The 16,618-nt window shown below is 42.9% G+C and overlaps 1 pseudogene; it reads right to left on the minus strand.

The window, feature by feature from the left end:
• Window positions 1-7,556: 7,556 nt before the first annotated feature.
• LOC133052988 (allergen Bos d 2-like) lies at window positions 7,557-16,618 on the minus strand (annotated as a pseudogene).

Consider the following 16,618-nt stretch of genomic DNA (forward strand, 5'->3'; position numbering starts at 1 on the left):
GTTGAGCATCTGGTGATGTCCATGTGTAGATTCTTCTCTTGTGTTTTTGGAAGAGGGTGTTTGCTATGACCAGTGCATTCTCTAGGCAGAACTCTATTAGTCTTTGCCCTGCTTCATTCTGCACTCCAAGGCCAAATTTACCTGTTACTCCAGGTGTTTCTTGATGTCTTCCTTTTGCTTTCCAATCCCCTATAATGAAAAGGACATATTTTTGGAGTGCTAATTCTTGAAGGGCTTGTAGATCTTCGTAGAACTGTTCTACTTCAGCTTCTTCAGCATTACTGGTCGGGGCATAGACTTGGATTACCGTGATATTGAATGGTTTGCCTTGGAAACAAACAGAGATCATGCTGTCGTTTTTGAGATTGCATCCAAGTACTGCATTTCCAACTGTCTTGTTGACTATGATGGCTACTCCATTTCTCTAAGATGGCAAGACAGTTGGAGGGGCGAATTCGCATTTAGAATCAAACCCCATTCCTGCCAGAGACTCTCAGAGGGCCCAAACAAACCTTTACCATACCAGGACCCAGAGAGACTGAGACAGAACTGTGTTTTAGCATCTGCAGGGGAGGTGGTACGGGTTGGCAGTGGTCTGCCGCACAGTCAGGGACTTTGGGCGTGGGTATAACATAAGTCCTCTTGTAGGAGGTCGCCATTAACCCCACTGTAGAGAAGCCAGAACTTACGTAGGACTGGGAAATAGACTCATGGAGGGCACATCAGAAGCTTGCGCACCAGGACCCAGGAGAAAGGAGCAGTGAGCCCATAGGAGACTTGCCTGTGGGTGTCTGGGAGTCTCTGGCGCTGGCGTGGACCGTGTTGGCCTGCTGCAGAGTTGGGGGCACGGACTGTAGCAGTACATGCCTGGGATCTTTTGAGGGAGGTCACCATTATCTCCATTACCTCCACCATAGTTGGCCCCAAGTAAATAGAAGGGTGGGAACCCAGCACCACCCATCAACAGAAAATTGGATTAAAGATTTACTGAGCATGGCCCTGCCCATCAGCACAAGACCCAGTATCCCTCTGTTAGTCTATCGCATCAGGAAGCCTTGATTAGCCTCTTACCCTTTTCCATCAGAGGGCAGACAGACTGAGAACCCCCATCACAGAAAACTAACCCGTCTAGTCGCATGGACCACAGCCTTGTCTAACTCAGTGTAACTATGAGCCATGCTGTGGAGGGCCATCCAAGACAGACGGTTCATGGTGGAGAGTTCTGACAAAATGTGGTCCACTGGAGAAGGGAATGGCAAACCACTTCAGTATTCCTGCCTTAAGAGCCCCATGAGCAGTATGAAAAGGCAGAAATATAGGACACTGAAAGATGAACTCCCCTGTCGGTAGGTGCCCAACATGCTACTGGCGATCAGTGGAGAAATAACTCTGGAAAGAATGTAGAGATGGAGCCAAGGCAGAAACAACACCCAGTTGTGGATGTGACTGGTGACAGAAGTCAGGTCCGATGCTGTGAAGAGCAATATTGCATAGGAACCTGGAATGTTAGGTGCATAAATCAAGTCAAATTGGAAGTGATCAAACAGGAGATGGCAAGAGTGAGTGTTGACATTTGAGGAATCAGCGAACTGAAATGGACTGGAATGGGTGAATTTAACTCAGATGACCATTGTATCTACTACTGTGGACAGGAATCCCTTAGTAGAAGAAATAATGATCATGGTAATAATAAAAAAGCAAATGCATGGATCCTAATTAGAAGCCTAAAATACAGAAATTGAACTAGACCTGTGTTAGTGAACTGAACTCTATCGCTGAACTGAAGGACGAATTTTTAAAACTCTTGGTTGAGATGTAACTGATACACAACAAAAACTCACATCTTTCAGATTGTACAGTTGATAAACTTTGGATGAATAGAGCTGTGAAAACTTTCCCCCAGGTGGTATCTGAGTATATCTGTCAGCTTCAAAACTACTCTTCGGCTCCCTGGTGAAACCTGCTCCAGCCCTTTTCAACCAACTCCCCAAGCCCAGATTTGGGAACCTACTCCTCAGTTTTCTGGCACAATAGATAATTAATTGGTATTCTTTAGAATTTTTCAAAAATTGAATTAGTGTGTGTGTATCTGGCATATTTCCCTCATCATATTCATTTGAGTAAATACCTATATTTTTTGCAGATCCATTCCCATTGGCCCTGCATAGTATCTTCAGGGTCTGTCCCATTTTTATCCTTCCCAGTGTTGATGGATCCATGTTCGTAGACAAGTTTTTGTAAGGAACTAAGCTGCTCATCTGCTGGGTCGTCACCTAGGGGTGGAACTGGTGGATCTCAGCGCCTTCTGATTCTTGCTTCCTGCCAACAGGAGATGACAGATGCTGTTGCTTCATCCCTGCCAGCGTTCTGTGTGGTCTGTTGTGTTCAGTTTAGACAGTATGATAAGTATGTGATGGGATGCGGTTACACCTGCAATTTCCACTTCCTGAATGAATAAAGAGGGGCGATTGCCATTTGTCCATTCTGTCCACACGTGAAGTGTGTCTGCAAGTTGTTTGTTCATTCCTGAGTGAATTGTTTTTATTTTTTATGAAGGTTGTAGGTTTTTAAAGTATTCTGGATATGAGTCCCCTTTAAGATAGAGATGTGCCAGTCTCTTTCCCCCATTGCTGGCTTCTCTTCTGCTTCCTTAATGTGGTTGCAGATGTAAGTATTTTGATAGAGCCTTGGTTATTAACGTTCTGTTCCCCATCTGGGATCCTGCTTGGTGTATGTCCTAATGAGTAACCGCCTAATGTCTGGCCACAGAGTATCCACAGAGTATCCACAGAGTATCCACGTGTGTTTTACCTGTAGAGTCTTTCTTGCTTTCTGTCTTACATATAGGTCTACGAGTCTGTGCTACTTGTAAAACATGGAGCAATGAATAAGTTGAAGTTATTATTATTATTTTTTTTTGTCAAGTGAATTTCCAGTTTCTCCAGCATTTTTCCCTATACGATAATTATTTCACTGAATTTCCTTGTAACTATATCCAAAATCTGTTTGTCGGTGTATTCCTGTCCCTTCCCCAAGAGCAGGTTTCTTTGGGTTTTGGTGTGAATTTCCCCAATGTAGATATATTCTTTTGGGCACTGATAAAGACAGTTAGAGGATGAAGGTCGTATGACTAGCCCCCAGCACTTTTGTGTCAAAAGCAAAATGTTCACGGTTCACAAGCTTGTGAAAGTAGAATTTTCATCCATTTGTGGATCATTAGAGTATTGTATGTCTGTTTTGATTTTCACAAAGGGTGCCTGAAATAGGAAGACATTAGTTTTGCTACATTTTGGAGCCAAAAGAAATAATCCTTGAGTAAATGCTGACTCTGCAGGGTTCTCAACAGAAGCAGATATTCACTTTCAAACATAAGGCTTTAATCAACCTAAGATCTATTTTTTTTTCCTATGTGTTTTTCTGTTGATTGTATTATCTGAAGAGCTCATGTGATTTAAGGAAAGATGTAATGAACACCATGGTGACTACGACAAATAGGATTGCACCTATAACCTGTCAGTTGCTTACAGGAGAGCTTTTAAGTATTTTTGTCTCTAACACAGAGACACACACACACACAGGGAGTATAGTGAGGTGCAGATGTGTTAGTTCACTTGTGTATTATGTAAATCACCAGTGACATTTTTCCTTTGAGTCTTCCTTCCTGATCCTTATCTCCCTACAAACTTCTAAGAGTTGCTATATCCACACTGATTAAACTGAACCCACTTGTGATAGAGGATCCCTCTTCCCCAGGATCTGATATATTGCCAATTGGATAAAGATCCCTGAAAATAATTTTTCAGATAGAAAATTTTAATGCTTGATATTTCCTGCCTGGTTCCTAATGTTGCTTTCATCATTCAATCTGCAACTTTTTCTGTTAGAATTTTTAAAAGCCTTTTCGTGGTGTGTCTTGGTGGTCACACTTCTTATAGCCTCTGCTCAGTTATTATTATTAGTTTTTTGAATTTAAAAACACACACTGGGGCCTCAGTGCTGTGTTCTGCTTTTCTCTACTTGCAGTTGGAGGGCTTCTCACGGTGATGGTTCTGTCTTTTGGGCTCTTGAGCACAGGCACGGGTGATGAGGTGCATGGACTTTGTTGTCATACAGCATGTGGGATCTTCCCCGACGAGGAATTCAGTCTGCGTCCCCTGCATTGGCAGTGGATTCTGAACCACTGGACGCCTAGAGAAGTCCCTCTGCCCAGGTTGTTCTTTCTTAGTTTTAGTTCTTGCTTTAGGGTGCCTTCCTTGGGTGAGACCTAAGTGAGCATGGCTTCATTGTTTCTGGGCCTATTAGAAGTTGTCCTCCACTCTTCCCCAGTAGCAATGTTGGACACCTCCCAACCGGTGGAGGCGGGAGGGGCTCATCTTTCAGTGTCGTATCTGTTTGCCATTTTACACAGCTCGTGGGGTTCCCACAGCAAGAATACTGGGGTGGTTTGCCACTCGGTCTTCCAGTGGATCATGTTCTGTCAGAACTCTTCACTGTGACACGTTTGTCATTGGTGGTCCTACACGAAATGGCTCATTGATTCCCTGAGTTATGCCAGCCCCTTCAGCACACAACACAGTAATCCGTGAAGGGTGTAGTGCTTATTTGTCAACCACTCCTGTCCGTTTTCTGTCAACAGCTCGAGTCAGTGGACACAGATACCTTGATGTCGGAGTGCCGTGTGTGTTTGTAACATGCATTCAAGGTGCGTGCAGCTTACAGTGAGCCCGGGCAGGGTACATGACCAGTGCCCTATTCTGTCTTTCCTGTCATCCTGCAGCACTGCAGGTGCACCCAGCCTTCCACGTCCTCAGGAGCCTACCAGAGGTCTCCAGAGTGGTCTAGGACTGCCTCCTCTTTCCCATCTCCCTTAGGCGTTTTTCTGGTCTCTTGTCTAGTCCAGTGTCATGCCCTGTGGGGTATCCTTGATTCTCCTTTGGCCCATGAGTTGGCACCCATCAATGACTGTTACTTTGAAGAATGTCTGATGAGGAACTTTCACGCAGAGCTTTAGGTAACTCAGCATCTGCAGCAGCATCAAGGCCTCTGCTTCTGCGGTTTGAGCTGCAGCTCAGCCCCCCCAGTCGGACACCACAGACCCCGTGCTTTGTAAACACCATCAGTGCCCTTTCTTCAGTGAACACTGTTCACTTCTCTTATGTGTGTTTTTGTGCTCAGTTGACAAATCGTGTCTGACTCTTGCAACCCCATGAACTACAGCCCACCAGGCTCCTCTGTCCATGGGATTCTCCAGGCAAGAATACTGGAGGGGGTTACCACTTCCTCTTCCAGTGCATCTTCTCGACCCAGGGATTGAAGCTGCATCTCATGTGTCTCCTGTATTGATAGGTGTATTTTTTTTCCCCACTGCACCTCCTGGAAGCCCATGTAAGACTGCATTCTGCAACATCTTTACCACCCCTGGCAATCCCATGGCAGATGAGCGCTGTTTAACAACATAGTTTAGTTTTTTCAGGTGCCACTTAGAACAGCCCAGATTCTGTGTGTAGTTGTCTGTCTAACCAGTTCCATCTCTCACGTGACACCTAGTCGAAACCTTATTTCACCATATAGAACTACCATCTGTGCTTTATTCTCCCTTCTCGCAAAGAGACTTGCATGATTCACACCATGCGCCCTAAACAGAGTTATCACCTCCTTCATCATGCACTCGATTTTCTGCTTAATTTAATTTACATCTTTTGTGCATTTGCAAATGGAGCTCCTTTGCTCTCTACACATATGGGCATTAATCAATTTATTGATCACCTTAGGAATCCAGTAACAGCAAGAGCAGAGGAGATTCATAGGTGGAAAGCCTATGGGTTCAGAGCCTTGATTTCCTGGGAGAGAAGAAAGGATGATTTCAAGGAAAAGGTCTATTATCTTCATCTGGATGATTGGGACACATGAGTGCTTCGATGCTGTTCATGTTCCTACTTTATTTATTTTTTCTTTAAACATGAAAATGATGTAAAACATTGTTGAGCTGATTAGGATTAATATGATATTGGCCAGAGCATGAAAGAAAGTATAGAAGCAGTTGTTGATGGAAAGAGTGGAGAAATTTTCCTACAAGACCCATTTCACAAAATTTCCTCTGTGTGTGTACCCCTGTGGGGTTGCATAGAATTACCACCTGGTGAAACCAGCTGTAAGCAGACCAGTATGAACTCTTCTGTTGAGAGTTACTATATTGTGTATTCAGAAGTCTGAGATGTATGAAATAATATCATATGTGACCTGTGCCAGGTTGAGAGTTACTATGTTACATAATCAGAAATCTGAGATGTAGGAAATAATATCCTATGTGACCTGTGCCACTTACATCCTCTGAAGTCTCATTTATCATCACGAAGGTGTTTTGGCTGCAAGGTCCTTCATTCACAGTGGGATTCCCCAACGATCATCATAACTCACAGCTCGGGGCTTCACACAGGCTCCTCTATTGTCCTTAAAGCATCTCACTGTGGAGGCTACACCAGTGTCAGTGTTTGGGTATTTGCATCAATGGGCTTCTAAGGAAGCCCAAACCTTTGGCACATGACGAGGTGAAGCATTTTGTTATCCCATATTTTTTCAATTCATTTTTATTCTAATTTAGTTGATGTGCAGTGTTTGTTTGTTTCAGGGATACAGCAAAGTGATTCATTTATACTTTTGTTGTTGTTTTGTCACTGATTCATTTCCCACTCTTCTGTGAGCATATGGAATATAGCTTCCCAGACCCCTCTGTCCAAAGGATTTTCCAGAAAAGAACACTGGCATGGGTTACCATCTCCTACTCCAAGGGATCTTCCCGACCCAGGGATAGAACCTGCCTCTCCAGTGTCTCCTGCATGGGCAGGCAAATTCTTGACCTCTGAGGCACCTGGGAAGCCTTCACTTTCATATATATATATATAGGGAAATGTATACAATTTTATATTTTGTATACAATTTTAGATTTTTCTTCTGAAAGTTATTACAAGACATTGAGTATAGTTCTCTGCGCTCTCCAGTAGGTCTTTGTTGTTTATTTTATTTATTTTAGTGTGTATCTGCTCATCTCAAACTCCTAATTTACCGTTTGTCTGCTTCCCCTTTGGTAACCATTAATTTTTTCTGTGTTGACAGTCTGTTTATGTTTTATGAATGGCTCGTTTGCATCGTATTTTAGACTCCACATGGAAGTGATGACATGATAATTCACTTTCCTTTGTGACTGACTTTATTTAGTAAGTTCATCTCTGTGTCCATCCATGTTGCTGCAAATGGCATGATTTGTTTCTTTTTCATGGGTGGGTAATACTCCATTGTGTATGTATTCCATTCTTAAAGCAGTAAACAGCCACCCCCAAAGTGTTAACTTAGTGCAAAAAAGCTCAGTGTTGTACGTGTTATATTTCCACTCACCCAACTGATGCTCTCTGCTTTTATAGAGGACAGTTGTCTGTGAAAGAGAATGAATATGGGGAATAATGACATGCCTCTCTTTCCAAGGATTATTTCATAACAGCTTTTGAAAAAGATTTCGGTGCCAATGGGAATTTTGAATTGAATGTCCTGGTGATGTGTTTTCATTTAGGATACCTGTGGTCCTCTGGGGCTTTACCTGTTTCAGTGACGTTATCTATATTTTCACTTGGAATCCCTCTTTCATTGTTCAGTTCCTGATACTTCTGAAGTTCTTCTTGAGTGAAACTGTGTCCTTTGGCTGCATTTCATAGCAAACAGGGCAGAAGACATGTTAGCAATAGAATCCTTTATAGGTTATAGAGTGTCACCTGGCTCATACCTGTAGCGATTGGTAAGTCTCACCAACACCCCTGCCCTCCACCGTCTCCAAACCCTGCTCTCCAGGTAGTTTTCTACAGACGTGCCTGAGTGTGCACGGAGGTCTTCAGATGTGTCCATGAGGGTAGAGTCCACACAGTTAACATGTTCCAGTTCTCACAGCTACTGAGTGAACTACAGATCATTCAGCTGTGAGTTTAAGTGAGCCCCAGTGAAATGCAGTCTTCCGTGGCACATCAAAGAAGGCCATGGAGAGTCTGAGACTCAGAACTCCTCCCAATTCTAACTCTTCCTGTCCACTCTGTCTACATCCTAGACGTCCATTGCTGGGGTTTTCATGAACCCTCATGAGCTGAATGGGGCAGGGGAATGATCTGGATTTTTCAGAAGCACGTTGACCCCATTGAGACGGTACGGGACCCTGTGTTCCTTACCCCACCCGCCGTGTTTTCTGCATGCCTTTTGTCTGTGAAAGATTTTAGTCAAGGAAGAAGTTTAGTCAACAATGAGAACATGGGAAAGCAAGGAAAACCGTCAACGGAGACCAAATGCTAATGTATTCATGAAGCAAAGACAAGAACCTCTATTTCCTCCCCAAGGGCAGTAGATACTATTGTGGGTCATATCCTGTCTTACAGACACTGAAACCCTCACCCGGGGGACAGGTTAACTACAGGATGACCAGACTGTAGCCATGACAGAAGCTGCCACGGTTCAGAGAATTGACGTCAAGGAGATGGGATTATAGTGACCCTGCAGGTGTCAATTAACTGTGCCTAAACCGATCATGATGAGGCCTGTCAGACCAGCGACCAACTTCAACGTGACTGTCGGAGTTGACTCTGTTGCTTCTGCAGGGAGCCCCCTCCGTCTGTCTGTAGAGCTCTAACTCCATGAGAGTCAGTTGTGGGGTGGGGCAGTCAGCCTTTGGACCGAAGTCCCCCCTCCTCCCAGTTGTGGGCATTTGAACAAAGGCAGAATTTCCTTTCTATGAAGCTGGCCTCTTACTTGGCTTTTGATGGGTGGGCAGTAGGAACCCACTTTTAATAACAACATCACACATGTTGCAGAGGGAAAAACTCACGCTTGTTATCATGAAAGACCAGACATGACACCCACCCGTCTGCAATGAGGGTATAGCATCAGAACGGATAAAGGGACATGTCAGTGAACACAGGGGATTGGCCGGATGGCAGAATGACTGCCATTCGAGACCACACTTCCTCTGCAGTCTTCAGTGTGATCCAGTGGTATTTGCAGAGCATTGGGTTCAGGTTCACGCAGTACTTTCAAGATCATGACAAAGAAGAAAGCATTTGTGGTGGAGATGAATGCAGTCATGGCCGGGACCCTTGAGTTTTCTAAACTCAGACTTAAACCTCGGTTCCTTTTGGTTTCAGGACCTGGAAACTCTGTTGTGTGATGCTCGGTGAGAAACTCATGGAACATCCTGGAGTATTCCATTTGAAATCGGGGATAAGTGTATCTCACTTTTGAAAGAGCCATCTGATGGAATCCCCAGTGGATACATGGCCTCATTTCTCTAGCAGACAAACTCTATATCACTGACTTATGTCACATGAAATCTGAACTCTCCTTGTGAACACACGTCTGTTCAGTGTGCTATAAAAAAGTTCTCTGCTTAGTTGCTCAGTCGTGTCCAACTCTCTGCGACCCCATGGACTGTAGCCCACCAGGCTCCTCTGTCCATGGGGATTTGAGGCAAGAATACTGGTGGGGGTTCCCATGCCCTCCTCCAGGGGATCTTCCCAACCCAGGGCTCCCACATTGCAGGTGGCTTCTTTCCCATCTGAGCCACCAGTCAAGCCCTAATATAAGTGATGTGCATACCTTTCTCCTTTCTGTAATGATACTGATCACATGAACACATCTGCTTTGTTCTGGGTAAGCTACAGTACCTGTAAGCACCGTCAGTTATTTTTGTGATCTTCTGTCCATCATCGTTTTCAAAATAAGTTACCAGCATATTGTCTGGTATGTGAATCAGTTGGAAAAGATTTGTATCTGCATGTGTAACAGAAGGAAAAAAAAAAAATCAAACCTCAATATGATTAACTTCTTTTCATTTGAGAGTGTCTTATTCTTCACATGCAATCATCAGCTTTCCCTCAGATGGTAGAGTCTATCTCACTGAGCTTTCTAGTGATGTGCTGTTAAAACTGGTTAAGACAGTGAACTAGGAAAGCTCTCTTCACACCCCCTTCTCTTGGAGAGAATTAAGACGTCCAGTCTTCTAGACTGGGCAGTCTGTGAATGATAGCAAAGTTGCTCATTGCGACTGCAGTAGGTTTGAACGTCAACCATCTCATCCGAGCTCAAAGGAGCTGACTTAAACATCCAGGAATTTTGTGACCCAGTTTGCCAGCACAGCCGTGGTTACAAAGGAATTGAAAAAATTTAAATGAATCTTATTTAAATCAAAGTTAGTACCTCATCCAGAGTTACTTCATAGTAGTAGAGCTAATAAAAGAGGTAAAAATTAGTCTATTGCAACATGTCAGACATGAACACTGAAATGATTGCAGGTTAGTTCCTGTGTCTGTGTTCCACAGTGAAAATAAAATAAATGCATCAGACCAAGATCAGAGTGCTCTGTTGCACATTTTTTTTCCATCATGATGAAACATGGACATTTGATCACTGAATAGAATGTCACAGTATTGATATTAATATTTGAGATTTATTTCCTGTTGTTTTAATTACAGATAGAAATCTATGTTAATTCCCCTTTCAAATTATGTACTGATATTCATATTTGAGAATTATTTCTCCTTATTTTAAGCTATAGAGATAGAAGTCTCTGCTAAAGTCCCTTTCAAATTATGTAAAAATTAGTTTGAAATTTTCACTGTTAGTTTAGCTGTGGTCATTTATGGACTTTAAGTTAATTATGTTCTACTTAGTAAACTTGCTAATGAAGAGCTTTTAATATTTAAAGAATTTCTTTAGTTAAGGCAAAATTCATCATGTAGGTCAAATAAAAGCAAAAATTGTGAAAGAGTCGTTATTATCCTATGTGGGTTATCGCATTTCTCCATGCCCGAGGAATATGAGGAGTCAATGTTCTGGGGCTTTTTCTCAGAGACCACCAACGGCCACATTCCAACCTTGGACCTCATCCTGGTGTTGTGGGACAGAATTGATTGCTGAAAAATGAATGGCTTTTCCAAGGTTGCATTGGTAATGAGTAGAGGAAATGGTTCACCAGTCCAGACATCTAGCTGTTTTCAGTGAAATGGAGACTATCAGTCCGAACACGTTCCATGGTTTGGGTAAGACAACCCGTCAGAGAAGCTGGAATACTCACATTCTATCATGTAAACATCTCCTCCTTGTCTCTTTAGCTCTTCTGAGAAAAACTGGCATCTCCCGTCAGATCTGGAAACCAATCAGACAAGACATTCCTTCCTCACTATTCACTCCCCAGGACTTGAGGACACCCTTATGTCAGTAGAGTTTGCACGCTCAACTTCACAGCTCTGACTCACACCTTTCACTGCTCATTGGAGACCGGACCCCATGTCAGAAGTCAACAGACTGCTTATTCTCAGCTGGGGATGATTGTGGTTACTTGACATAAAATGTAAGGAAGAGGTATTTGCAGTCATTTTTGCATTCAGTCTGATGATAGTAACAGCTCAGCGGGCCCCTGTCCACAGTCCTCTCCTTGTTATCCACAGTATGTAAATGGCGTGCCAGCATCCTGTAACCTAAGAAGGAAGTTCTTCATAAACATCAGTCAATCTCTTTTCTGGTTAGTCACCAATATACAGCATTATCTATGCTTCTGCATTTGCCACAGAAGAGATGTAAATGAATCATATTAAGCAAAGAGGAGTTCTACCCCCTACCTTGCAGAATAACATGACATGAAATCATCTTTCTTATTGGAGCAGAAAGCATCAAATTCAGAGATTTTAGCAGAGAATTCACAGTTATTTGAAATAAGTAAAACGATGACAGTAAATACTGTCACAGTTCATAACTTTCTGAATGATAGCACTTTTTTTTTTACATACAGGCAAATAAGATTAAAAAAAAAAAGAGCAGATGCACAGAGGGTTGTATTACGCTCATGTAGATACATGGAGCAAGGTATGTATACAATCTGGTCATACATATAAACAAGAATATCTGTGTCACATGCACACACAACCTCACAGACACACACATGCAAACACACACTCACACACTCAAACAAGCAAGGCCTTCTAGCAGATCAGCTCATTCTGGGTACCTGTGAGGGGTCTATCTCAGCTGGAGTTTCCTGGGCCCCACAAACCAGGACAAGGGCCAGACTCAGCAACAGAACCTTCAACTTCGGACCCTCGTCATCCTTCTTCTAGAGAATCTGAGGGCGTCCCAGTTAATGGAGAGAATGGGCATTGGTGGCACTTTTTATTGGACCCGTCTCTTGGCAGAGTGTATAATGACCTAACAGTGTTTAATCACAAGACGTAGGTAACATAGATGCAGTCTTCTGACATCCTGGTTGGCAGCTGAGCATTTTGGCATTCTGTGCTTCTTGAACAACTGCTGTGTTATCCCTTCCACATGGAAGAGGTCTGTTTAAGCTGATTTTCTAAAACTAATGATGGCACTGTTCTGTTGAAGAAGATAAACATGTGGTGCCTCTACCGGGAACCAGTTATCTGGGAATTCCTCCAAGGAGTCTCTATTATTTTAATATTGAAATTGCGGTATAGTTGATGTACAATATTTTTTGTTACAGGTGTAACATATAGGTATTCATCATTTTATTTCTATTTTTGAAGTGATAAAAAATATTGGCTTTTTTATTCCCTGTGTTGTATACAGTTTTTATTTTTCAAATAATCTTTGTCCATTATTTATTTTATACATAGTATTTTGTACCTCTTATTCCATTCCTCGTGTGTGTGTTTCCGACTTCTTTCCCTCAACATAGTCGTTTATATAAACATACTTATTTATGTTTTTATATATATATTTAGACCCTGTTCCCATTGCCCCTGCATAGTATCATCGGGACATGTCCCATGTTTATCCATTCCAGTGTTGATGGATGCATGTTCATAGACAGGTCTTTGTCAGGAACTGAGCCATCTCATCTCGTGGGTAGAGACTTAGGTGTGGAACTGCTAGATCTCAGCGCCTTCTGATTTTTGATTTCTGCCAACAGGAGATGAAAATTTCCATTGGTCTGCCCTTCCCAGTATTCAGTATGGTCAGTTGTTTTCATTTCATTATTATAATGTGTGATTGTATCCAGTTTCGGTCGTACTTTCCATTTCCTGAATGGATAAAGAGGTGGAATTGCCGTCTGTCTATTTTCTCTGTTAAATGTCTCTGCAAGTCATTTGTTCATCACTGAGTGAATTGTTTGTTTGTTTTCAGTGAAGTTAGTACGTTTTTCAACACATTCTGCATATGAGTCTCTTTTCAGACGGAGGTATGCCAATAGTTTTCCCCTTTCACTGGCTTGTCTTGTGTTTCCTTAAGCTTGTCCCTCAAAGATGTAAATATTTTGATTGAGGCTTGGTTATTCACGTTCTGTTTCCCGTGTGGGTTCCTGGTTGGTGTTTATTCTAATCAGTAACCACCTAATCTTTGGTCACAGATTATCCACCTCTAGGTTTCACCTGTAGAGTCTTTCTTGCTTTTGGTCTTAAATGTAGATCTATGAGTCTCTGTGTAAATTGTCAAACATGGAGCAATGAAAGGATTGAAGCTCTTATATATACATATACATATACATATATATATATATATATTTTTTTTTTTTTGCATGTGCGTTTCCAATTTCTCCAATGCATGCATGCATGCTAAGTCGCTTTAGTCGTGTCTGATTCTGTGTGACCCTATGAATAGCAGCCCACCAGGCTCCTCTGTCCACGGGATTCTCTAGGCAAGAGTACTGGAGTGGGTTGCCATTTCCTTCTCCAAATTTCTCCAATAGTTTTCTCTATAAGATTACTATTTTCTTCTGAATTTCCTTTGTAACTGTATCCAAAATCTCTTTGTCTGTATGTTCCTGTCCCTTCCACACAAGCAGATTTGTTTGTATTTTGGTTTGTGTTTTCCCATTCTTGCCTCATTTTTTGGGACAATGTTAAAGACAGTTAGAACATGAAGATCACATGGGTGACCTTCAACAACTTTGTGTCAAAAGCAAAGCATTCACAATTCACAAGCTTGTGGAAATAGAATTTCTCATCCACTTATGGATCATTGAAAGTGAAAGTCGTTCAGTCATGTCCAACCCTTTGCGACCCCATGGACTATACAGTCCTTGGAATTTCTCTAGGCTGGAATACTGGAGTGGGTGGCTGTTCCCTTCTCCAGGGGATCTTCCCAACCCAGCGATCAAACCAAGGTCTCCAGGCATTGCAACAGATTCTTAACCAGCTGAGGCACAAGGGAAGCCAGAGTAGTGTGTATTTCATTTCACCAAGGGTGTCTGAAAGAGCAAGACATCCGTTTTGCTATGTTTTAGAGCCAAACCAAATAATCCTTGAATAAATGCTGCCTGCAGAGTTCTCAACATAAGCAGATAGTCGGTTTCAAACATAAGGCTTTAATTAACTTAAGTAAGTTCTACTGTTTTTTTTTTTTTTTGTATGTTTTCCTGTCTAGCTATCATTACCTAAGGAGGTCATGTGATTTAAAGAAAGATGCAAGGAACAGCATGGTGACCATGACTAATAGTATTGCACAAATACCTGGCCAGTCGCTTAGAGTAGAACTTTTATGTGTTTTTATCTCATAGACACACAGACACACATCCACACACGGGGTTATGTGTGAGGAGACAGATGTGTTAGTTTACTTGTGTCTTACGTAAATCACCAGTGACCTTTATTCTTTGTCTCTGCCTTCCTGCATCTGAACACTCTTGCAAAATTCTACGAGTTCCCATGTCAACAGTGATTAAACTCAGCACAGTTGTCATAGTTCTGTCTTCCCCAGGATTTGATATATATTTTTAACTGGATAAAGATACTTGAAAATAATATTTCAGGTAAAAAATTTTTTAATGGTTCATATTTCCTGTCTGGTTTCTAATGTTGCTTTCATGACTCAAACTGAAGATGTTTCTCTTAGAATTTTTGAAACTGTTTTATGGTGTGTCACAGTGCTCACATTTCTAATAACTTCTGCTTGGTTTGATATATTTTTTTAATTTTAAAACACACACTGGTGTTGGTTGCTATGCTCTGGTTTATTCGACTTGCGGTTGGAGGGCTTCTCATGGTGCTGGTTCTCCAGTTGGGGTTCCAGATCACAGGATCAGTTGTTAGTGTAGCGCATGGGCTTATTTGCTGTGCGGCACGTGGAATCTTTCTGGATCAGGAATTCAGCCTCTGTGTCCCCTGCATTGGCTGGTGGATTCTGAACCACTGGACCCGAAAGTCAGTGTGATTGTTTCTTTGATTGGCTTCTTGTTTTAGGCAGCTTCCTTGGGTGAGACCCAAGTGAGCATAGCTTCATTCTTTCCGGGGCTATTTGGAGCTGTCCTCCACTCTTCCCCAGCAGCAATACTGGACACCTTCCAGCCTGGGGGACTCATCTTTCGGTGCCATATCTGTTTGCCTTTTTGTACAGCTCATGGGGTTCCCGCAGCGAGAATATTGGAGTGGACGGTCTGACACTCCCTCCTGCAGTGGATCACGTCCCTGTCAGAACTCTTCACTATGACATGTCTATCTTGGGTGACCCTACACGAAAAGGCTCATAGCCTCACTGAGTTATGCCAACCCCTTCACCTCACAAGCAGTGGTCCAGGAAGCAGGTAGAGCTTACTCATCAACTGCTACTGTTCCATTTTCTGTCAACAACTCGAGTTAATGGAGACAAATATATTGACCTTGGAGACCACGGTGTGGTTGTTACAAGCATTCAAAGCACATCTAGCTTAGAGTGAGTCCTGGCAGGGTACGTGACCAGTGCCCTATCCTGTCTTTTCTGTCACTCCTGCAGCATTTCAGGTGCACCCAGCCTTCCTCATCCTCAGTTCAGTTCAGTTCATTCACTCAGTTGTGTCCGACTCTTTGCGATCCCATGAACCGGAGCACGCCAGGCCTCCCTGTCCATCACCAACTCCCGGAGTCCACCCAAACCCATGTCCATTGAGTCGGTGATGCCATCCAACCATCTCATCCTCTGTCGTGCCCTTCTCCTCCCGCCCTCAATCTTTCCCAGCATCAGGGTCTTTTCAAATGAGTCACAAGGTGGCCAAAGTACTGGAGTTTCAGCCTTAGCCTCAGTCCTTCCAATGAACACTCAGGACTGATCTCCTTTAGGATGGACTTGGTTGGATCTCCTTGCTGTCCAAGTGACTCTCAGGAGTCTTTTCCAACACCACAGTTCAAAAGCATCAATTCTTTTGCGCTCAGCCTTCTTTATAGTCCAGCTCTCACATCCATACATGACTACTGGAAAAACCATAGCCTTGACTAGATGGACCATTATTGGCAAAGTAATGTCTCTGCTCTTGAATATGCTGTCTAGGTTGGTCATAGCTTTCCTTCCAAGGAGTAAGCTCAGGAGCTTACCGAAGGTCCCCTGAGTGGTCTAGGACTGCCTCATCTCTCCCGTCTCTCTTAAACATTTTGCCTGCTCTCTTGTCCCGTCCAGTTGCATGATCTATTTGGTACCCATGATGCTCCTTTCTTCCCATCAGTTAGCGCCAGTCAGTGACTATTACTTTGAAAAGTGTCTGATGAGCAACTCTGATGCAGAGCTTTGGGTAACTCTGCACCTGCATTGCGTCAGCATCAACGTCTCTGCTTCTGGGGTGTGACCTGCAGAGGGGCAGCCCCTGGTCGGACACCACAGACGCCAT

The sequence above is a fragment of the Dama dama genome, chromosome X (genome assembly GCF_033118175.1).
Source record: "Dama dama isolate Ldn47 chromosome X, ASM3311817v1, whole genome shotgun sequence".
Taxonomy (NCBI): Eukaryota; Metazoa; Chordata; class Mammalia; order Artiodactyla; family Cervidae; genus Dama; species Dama dama.